General features: G+C 40.7%; 1 protein-coding gene across 1 annotated transcript in view; it reads left to right on the top strand.

Moving 5' to 3' along the window:
- The first annotated feature begins 1589 nt into the window (after positions 1-1589).
- Positions 1590-8973, top strand: part of carhsp1 (calcium regulated heat stable protein 1) — a 20427-nt gene continuing 13043 nt past the window's right edge. Inside the window, exon 1 of the mRNA XM_020613246.1 lies at positions 1590-1831. The gene's annotated coding sequence lies outside the window, so the exon portion shown is untranslated. The remainder of the gene's footprint in view (positions 1832-8973) is intronic.

Here is an 8973-nt window from a genome sequence, read left to right on the forward strand (position 1 = left end):
ATTTAAGAAAGGCGGATTTAATTAAAAAAAAAAAAAAGAATAGTCAGACACTATGCAGCAGAGGGTTATTTTCTTGCAAGTCTGATAACTCCTCCAGAGCTACAGGTGGTATTATACATAGGCCGAGTGGCACCCCCTATGATTTAGATGATCTTGATGTAAATGGAATACAATATAATAGATCTGAAAGACTTCCATTGTGTCCAGCTAAAAGATCTGGTGCCACACAAGCGCAATAGGAAATGGAAGGACGTGGTTCGTCTTCTCATTAAGCCTGATTCATTTTTAATATTGAGTGCATGTGAAGTGGCTTTGCTTGGTCTCAGCACCAATGGGTATAAAAACAAACAGGTTTTTGTATTATGATTTATCTGTGGATTCCTATACACTTCCTGTCTTTATATACTGTAGTTCTCAACATTATACAAATTGTTATTATTTAGCTAAATCTCTTTTGGGGGACAAGAAGAGTAGTTGGCTGAAGGGCTGTTCAGGAAGACATGCTTCTTTTACCTTTCATGTACTGGGAAATAATATAGAGGTATCTCAGTGAAGCAAATTTACTTCTAAAATTGATTACTTAAATATAAAGATACACCTGACTGCTTTTTTAGATTTGTTAGATGTACAACCTCAAAATTTACATGTCTGTGTCCAGCCGGTATCCAACTATGTGGATATTCAGCTCAACATTTGGCACATGTTATTAATCATGTAACCAGTCATACTGAACTTTTCCCATGTTTGGCATAATATTCCAGCAGTTTGGGCCCAGATCATTTCGGGGTTTTCTTGTTTTTCAGTTACCAGACAGACCACTTTTATAGTTGATGGGTGCTGCTTTTGAAATTCAGTCTAATATGATCCTTCTTTGTGGTAGTGTTGTTATAATGTTGCATTGTGTGTTCTAACCTCTGTGTGAAGGACAAATGTGAAGTGGCAATATCAGCCTCAGTTAAATCTGAACATCTGCTGTCTCATTCTTAAGGCTAACCTCTGCTCTTTTTGTTTTCCCACAAGAGCTCTAAAAACGGGATCAGTAGTCTATGGTGAGGATGAAAGAGAACAACTGAAATGGGAGTCAGTTCCCATCATTTTCAACTACAAAGTACAGTTATGTATAAACAGTCTCTGTGTGTGTGTGTGAATACAAAAATTCATTAAAAATGCACAAACAGTTTTTTTTGTTAATGTATAGGGACTTTTATATCATTTTAAATGTATGGAATTGAAAAGGGAAATGACAAAAACAGACAAACCTAATGTTAAATTCAATCCTAAGTTTGTAGGGATGCCCAAAATAATGAACTGTTAAAAAAATCGCAAAAAATGAAACTCGTGGTAAATCAAAGTTATAAGATAAGTGTCAAAAGTTTGGGTTCTTGTTTTTAATTTTGCATTCTCCAGGTACAGATTGGCTTCCATGAAAGTCACATCCACAACCGCCCATTCCAACAGTCAACTGTTCTTATTTTATCCATCCTAATTTTTAAAGAAATGTTGGCAGCTTTGCTTTATTATTTAACGGTGCACGGCGTGATTTTGAGGTCGCACTGTCCTGTCTATTACGGTAAACAGCTCCTAGGTGACGTTACTGTGGAGCTAGTCCCGCCTTTTCAGAGAGAAAGAAACAGACGGTGAGGGGAAGATCAAGTACTTATGCCACTTCACTGCTGGGCAATGACCCTTTATCCCCGTTAAGTCCCGAGCAGTGTTGGCGCAAACTAGTCCGAGCTATCTAATCTACCTTTAAACTTTTTGTTGTGTTTTGGGGCGCGTTTTTTTTTTCGTCTGGACAACATCTCTCAGTCGGAAACTAAGAGGAAACAAGGTGAGAGATGCACTCACAAACAGCAAAGTGTGTTTGCTACGTGAGCGCCACACGCTAACTCCAGCAGCAGTTAGCTAAGACATTTTTTTCCATAAGCTAGCTGTCATGTTTTAGGATTAGATACATTAGAAGCTACATATTTGGTTTATATAGAGTTAATAAATGTGTCAATGGACAGGTGGAAAACATGATCGGTGTCAAGGCTGTCATTTGCTTTTTTTGCTGTGTCTAAGTGGCGTTAAACTTCACTGATTCTGTTTCCTCTCCATTACGGTTTAAGTTTCCTAACGTTCATTTCCTATGGAGGTGGGGGCCAGCCAACAACCGAAAGACTGTGCAGAGGGGTGAATTTAGGATATGTGAGGAGGGGGAGCCCTTGTCCAATGAGACTGTGGAGTGGGGGTGGGGTTCACACACCACCCTGTCAACAGTTTTCATAGGGAGGTCTTCAGAAGAAAGTAGTAGTTGTGGATTGTTGAGAATAACAGTGGTTGTTTCTAGAAAGAGGTGTTGCTCCTGAACCTGTTTTATATCGGTAGAATGTGAGAGACTGATATCTTAAATTAAGACTATCAAAATGGGCAGATGCTGTTAAGAAGTAGCATGGATGGATTACTGAATAGGCCTACTGGACACAGACCCGGGGACCCAAGGGTTCAGGGCCCCTAGAACTCAGCATTTGTATGAAGTGACAGGATAATTTTTGCTGGGAAGTCAATCAAACGACTATAAAGACACACAAAAAGAGTAAAAATAGATACAAAACAGAAACATGACTGCCAAAAAACTCTAAACAAGAACAAAGAGCTGCAAAATAACTACAGACACAGAGCGACCTTATAGACAATAAACAAGCAAAAAAGTAGACCAAAAAATATTATGAGATGCAAATTAAGAGATGCTCAACAACTAAATGTAGATGCAAAATGACTAAAAAGAAACACAGAACTGCCAGTCACTTTCAAATGTGCGTTTTGTGGGGTCCTTTTATAGGTCTGCACCCAGGGGCCCGTTGTCTCATAAACTCCATGGGAACAAGTGTGAATGTTTATTGTATCATTTTAATAATTGGTCATTTGGGAAAAGTGACCTTTTAAATGTTTTTTTGGGGAAAAATATTCTGTCTTTATACTGGGGCAACTACAGTATCGACTACTGGTACTTTCTGTCTTTTGCCTTATATTTTATTTACTTCAGTGATTTAGATACATTTCATGCTTTCAGTAAAGGTGCAGATATTATTGTATTTAAGCAGCAACACTGAAAACTCTATGTAGCCTAATAATAATGTTAGATTGTGATTCTTTAGCTCAGTGGTTCCCAAATGGTGTGTTGCGGTACACTGGTGTTCCGTGAGGAAGGTCTTGGTGTGCCATGGGATTTTGTGGCAACCATACATTTGTATTGCAATATACAGCAATACAAAAAGCTATGAAGGGATTTTTAATTTACTATATCAGTACTTCATACACACTAATTTCCCATTTCAGAGGCGAATCCTATAGCCTAAACTAACAACTGTCAGTAGATGGTATCATGAAAACGATGGTTATGTACAGTAACCCAAGCTTCTACGAGTATAGGCGCAGCCCTCTAAGAGCTGTCGCTATTGGGGTACTGACATTTAAATGTGTGTGTCCACTCTTGCTGCATTTCTGCCATTGGAACCTAACCAGTGATATACCCCGTACTCTGCGCTTCCTAACTTCCTGGGTTGACGTGGACAGTCACTTTGCCCGTGGTCCGCTTACAGTATACAGTAAGTGCCTCCTTACACACCCTGCTTTTAATGCTAATGATTATGGTGTGAAGAGCAGGCATTTAACCAATCATGAGTGACTGCTCTGTGCACATGCACCCCCTCCCCACTGGTGTTCCTGAAACTTGGTTTTAGTCCTACCTCCTGAGGTGTGCTGAAATGTAGCTCCCAGAACGCACCTCCAAAGCGAGCCGAGGGCAGTGGAACCAAACACAGAACCCATGACGAGCATTACTTGGCTCTAAACATTTTCGTAGGATCCTATAATGGAAAACCCTTTCTGAAGTAGCCTATCTCTTCACACAAGTATGAGCTGATGCTGTCTGTGTGTGTGTGAGAGTGAAAGACAGAAGCTTTCATTCAGAGACTTGAAAAGGCTTTCTCTCAACACAAACCACTCATTCTGAGTTGATGAATTGCAGGAAGATGAGCTTCTGCGGGTGCTTTACTGTAGGAGGTTGGCGGTGTCTATCAGCAGCTCAGTACCGGAGGTGTGTGTTTGTGTGCATTAACCACAGAGGGGAGCATTGGATGGAGGGAGTGGAAAGAACCTTGTTTTTTAACCGTGGTTCAGGCCTGTTTGTTGAAACAAAACCAAAAAAATCCGTTGATGCGGTGTGATGAGTGTGAGTGAGGTTGCTTCTCTGTGTCTGCTAGATTTCTGATTGGGGGTGTAGTGAGTGGATATCATGACACAGACAGGCTGAGGTGTGCACCTCTCCTCTAGATCAAACGTAGATGAACTGGTCTGAATTTTACTAGACCAAGTCTCACAGATTCACAGAGGTTGAACTAGGTTGTTGTCGAAAACCTGCATGAACCTGTATCAGTAAATAGCTGAAATACAGCATGCATGTTGCAAAGTAATCCAGCAGGATTTGTGTGCTTTCTTTTATTTGATCAACCAATGCAACACCCTCCTGGCTGATGCTGTGTTGAAGTAAAAGTTGAGTTTGGTTAATCTGTTTTGCCTGAAGGCAGCTCTGCATTGCTTATTTGGAACCTTCTGAGTTGTCACATTGGTTCCATTAAAATGCATGAGAGTGCTCTGTTTTTTTTGTTTTGTTTTTCTTTTATGCAGGGCTTAGGTTGGTCTGAATGCAGCTCTTATCTAACCAGGCCTTTCTTAGAATGCATTCTGGCAGATGCACTGTAGGACTCAGGTCATCATATGTGCAGCCTGTTTGTTATTGCCCAGTGACTATGAACTCTCAGCATCCCCCCGTTTTTATTAAAAAGACTGACTGACTGATGCTGGACTTTTGAGCCGATACAAATGTATTTGGAAGCTATATAATATTGTATAATCCTATAGAGAGTATGTATGACCGGTGTGCATTTGGCCTTGTTATAATAACCTGTATTTTTGCAGTGTCCTGTAGCACATGAGCCATCCCAGATGTGATGCATATCAACACTACACCAAAGGCCACAAAGAATCGTGTAGTGGAGCATGTTTTAAGATATTTTAAAATCTGTTTCTCTTTCAGTTCAGTGGGAAAGAACGTTTGCTAAGCACTGAACCTGAACTGGTCTACTCAGAATGTCCACTTTAAAGGCTCACCATGGTTTTATGGATGTGGCTTTTCCAGTTGTGTAGTCAGGAAATGGAGCTTTTTATGAAGGCCTTACATGTTGTTGTGCGATATGAGCTGGGGTTATAGTCCCCTGTGAGCGCTGCCTGTAGGCAGTAAAGCAGTGATAATGTGAGGGAGGCAGAGATCGAGAGAGAAAAAGGTGAATGAAAGAAGACTGAGAGCTACTGAACTGGAAAAGAGGTTTGAGCGTGAACAGTTGGAAAAAAAGATTTATTAAGGGGCGAGGCAGCCAGAGGGAAGGGAAGAAGCGATGGACGCTGTATGGACTAAAGTATAGCGACATTGTTAGTCCAGTCTGCTTGTTAGTCCGGTCTACAGCAGCGTCCACTCCTCTGGTGTTGGGCTTTCTATCACATGCTGGAACGTGGCTGCAGGGATTTGCTCCCATTCAGAGACAAACCCATCAGTGATTATGTTGGGTAAAAAGGCCTGGCTTGCAGTTGGTGTTCCAGTTAGTTTCAGTGGTGGTGGATGGGGTTGAGGTCATAGCCCTGTGCAGGCTATAAAACCGAGCTATAGTCCGAGCTTTGTGCTGACACGGGGCATTGCCTTCCCCAAACTGTCGCCACAAAGTTGAAAGCACACTATTGTCTAAAATATTGTTTTGCTTTTATTGGTATTTGGTTATGTTGTGTAGTTGATGTAATAGATGCACAAATATGTTCTACCTGTTGTCTTGACTCTGTCTTTATATTTTATTGAGGAACTGTGTGGCACATAACCCCCTGTCAAATGCAAATTGTGGTTTTATGACTTTGGTTTGGATTTTAGACCACAGTGGCATCTTCCAGCACCTAACACTAGCTTGAAGCCTTGGTGCAGGAGGAGTTGTAGACCAGAAGCGAGTTCATGTATCAATTGACAGCAGTGAGGTCCTGCCTCTGACTTTGGCCTTCTCTAATTGTTCGAAGGGTGAAGCTTGTGCAAAACCTTGAGCAGGCGGTGTCTCTGCTGCCAGGCTGTGCAGTGAGTCTGAAAATTTGTAGCTGTAGAAGAAGACAAAACGAAGCGAGTTATGTTGTTGTGTTGCCGTGCATTTATCATTAACCCTCAGTCAGCTGAGTGCATGTGTACACACTGCTGCATAATGACTGGGAAGGCATATCTGTACTTATCACCACATCACTCAAGGTTATATTCTAGGGAAAGGTGTGTGAGGCTGTTTCACCAAGCAAGGTCACACTGTGCTAAACTGGAATTGTAGAATAGTAAAGCTCAGAACCTGCATGTAAATACGTACAGTATATGCTCCCTTTGTTAGAACAATAAGCCTCAGGAACAATTTGTGCATTTGTGTTGGCTTCTTTTTCTATGACTGTTCTTGTGGGGTGACTGTGGCTCAGGAGGAAGAGCAGGTTGTCTCCCTAACTGGAGGTTGAGCAGTTTGATTCCCAGCATCTCCAGTCCAGATGTTGAAGTGTCTTTGAGCAAGACACTGAACCCCAAATTACTTCTGCTACTATCGAATCCATTTACCATTTGCGTATCGGTAGTTTCCACCTTGTTTATTGCCGATGTAGAGAATGTGATCATTTTTTAAACGGTTTAAAAATGGCTCTCTGTGTCGTTGGGAGATCCCAGCCTGAAGCTGGAAATCGGAGCATGCAGCTGGTCAATAATCAGGTCCCTGCCATAATTTTCAGCCATGCCACTAGTGATATATGACACTGCGGTCTGAGGAGTGATTTATTTTTTTCCTGTCCCAACATTTGGAGTGATTATGCAGTGAGAGAACTGTCTCTGTGGTGAGAGAATACACAGTTTTCCCAAACAGTGAAAATGTGTATGCATTTAGATCTAGATGAATCATATATGTACTTTTTTAAAATTTTATTTGAACTTTAGTTGGGCTTCTAGTAGTTACTATGAACAGTAGCATGCACAGCTTTAGGTCATGAGTCTTTCCTTTTCACATATGCTCTTGTAAATCTGGAAACACAATCTTGCTGATTTCTCTCTCTTAATCCCTCACACCTATTAAACTGGGTTTGCCATCTGCATTATATTTTAGAAGTTAGTGTACTGCAGAAAGCCAGCAGTAACTATTGTGCTTATATGCATGCATAAAAAAGTACCAACAGAAAGAAGAGTGGTGCCAGGTGTTTTCCAGTGTTAACACATTATGATTTAATGTGTGACTGTTTCAAACCAAGTTTCTTTTTTTTTCAAGCATGAATTAAATAAGTGCAAGAGCCTGTACTAGTAGTGACATGTTGTTTTAGGCGCTGGTGAAACAGCAAGAATGAGCCAGCAGTAGTAGACCAGAGGTTTTGATTGCTTATCGGGAGCAAAAACGCCCTGGGACACAACCCATTCTAATGAATGAGGGTCTGTGTTGTATTCATGCAGTGCTGTTATCTGTCTGAACACTTGGACATATCCCACACCCCAGTCTGTTTATTGGGTGAGTGCTGAGACCTCACCAGTTACGAAATATACAAGTGAAGACACTTAACTGCATGTTGCAGGAGTTACTGCTGTATTCGTCAAGTTGAAGCAAATCTCCTCCGTGGCAGAGATGTGTCTTTTAGATGTGTCATATTACAATGTGGGAAAGAGGCTCCACTCTCCTCAGCACGCGGTAAACAAATCTAAATGTCGTACAGCACAATACAAGACCGGACACACACCAGATCAGTTTTCATTGTTTGTAAAAGGGACGTTATCTGTTTGCTATCCTGCTTTTCTGTCCACAGCAGGTTTATTACTGTACACACAAAAATGAGAGCACTTTGATGAAATCGCAGTCTATTTAAAATGTTAATTCACTTTATAAAGGTGTCATCACAAGTGTATAATTGATTTTGTCCTAAAGTTGCACATGTATTTTTAACTTGTTTAAATCAAAAAAAGCATCTAATGCTCATGAATTGAGATGCTGTACAGTTTCTTATTTGATATTTTGGTGGGGGTACAGTTACCGAGAGGAAGTCCTCACCCAAAGGAAGTGATAAATCAAAACTGTCTCCTAATCAGCAGTGAATGTGTGATGTGTTAAGAAGCTGTTTTATTATTATTATTATATATTATTCCCCTGTGCGTGTCTGTCTCAAATATCTTCAGTCAGCCTCTCTGGCAACACTCTCTCCAAAAGACTTACACTGTCTACAGTACCTACTGTTCTGATTCTTATCTCAGCCAGCTTCTCATACCCCTGTCAGACTTGCACACTGCTCTGGAATAAAGTCTCAAATTTTCTAGTCTATTATTGATTGCATTTTGGCAAACTGGTGCCATTAAACATGCATTGAGTTAGTAGCAGGTCTTGTCTGCAGTTTACCCAAGAATGTACAGGCAACAATAAATGAAATTACTTAAGAAAACTTCAACAGGTGATGATTCCTAGGCAGGTTCTGGTGCATGATAAGGATTTCAATGGGAAGTTTGAGTTGCACTGAATCTAAGAATTACCGGAAGGAGTAGAATTTTGACACAAATTGCAGCAGTGAGGCGGTCAGTTTTGAAGAAGAGATACTGCTGCAGCAGCTGTTGATGATAGTTGCTTTTCTCAGTCCATGAAATTCCTAAATATGATTTTTAAATTTTTTTTTATGGTGGCTAAATAAAATAGACTCCTTGAAGTTGTTCTACTGAATCTCACAAACATTTAAAAGATTTCTGTGTTCACTGTGACTTTGCAGCTGACTTAAACTTGAATATAGGCTTGAATTGCTAGTTTTGGGTTGTGTTTATTACTTATTTTGTCTGTTGCTCCCACCGGCTCACTGAGACCGTAACAGGTCACCCTGGCTCATGCCAGACACAAGACAAGAGTCCGTATAGGG

The sequence above is a fragment of the Monopterus albus genome, unplaced genomic scaffold (genome assembly GCF_001952655.1).
Source record: "Monopterus albus unplaced genomic scaffold, M_albus_1.0 scaffold131.1, whole genome shotgun sequence".
Taxonomy (NCBI): Eukaryota; Metazoa; Chordata; class Actinopteri; order Synbranchiformes; family Synbranchidae; genus Monopterus; species Monopterus albus.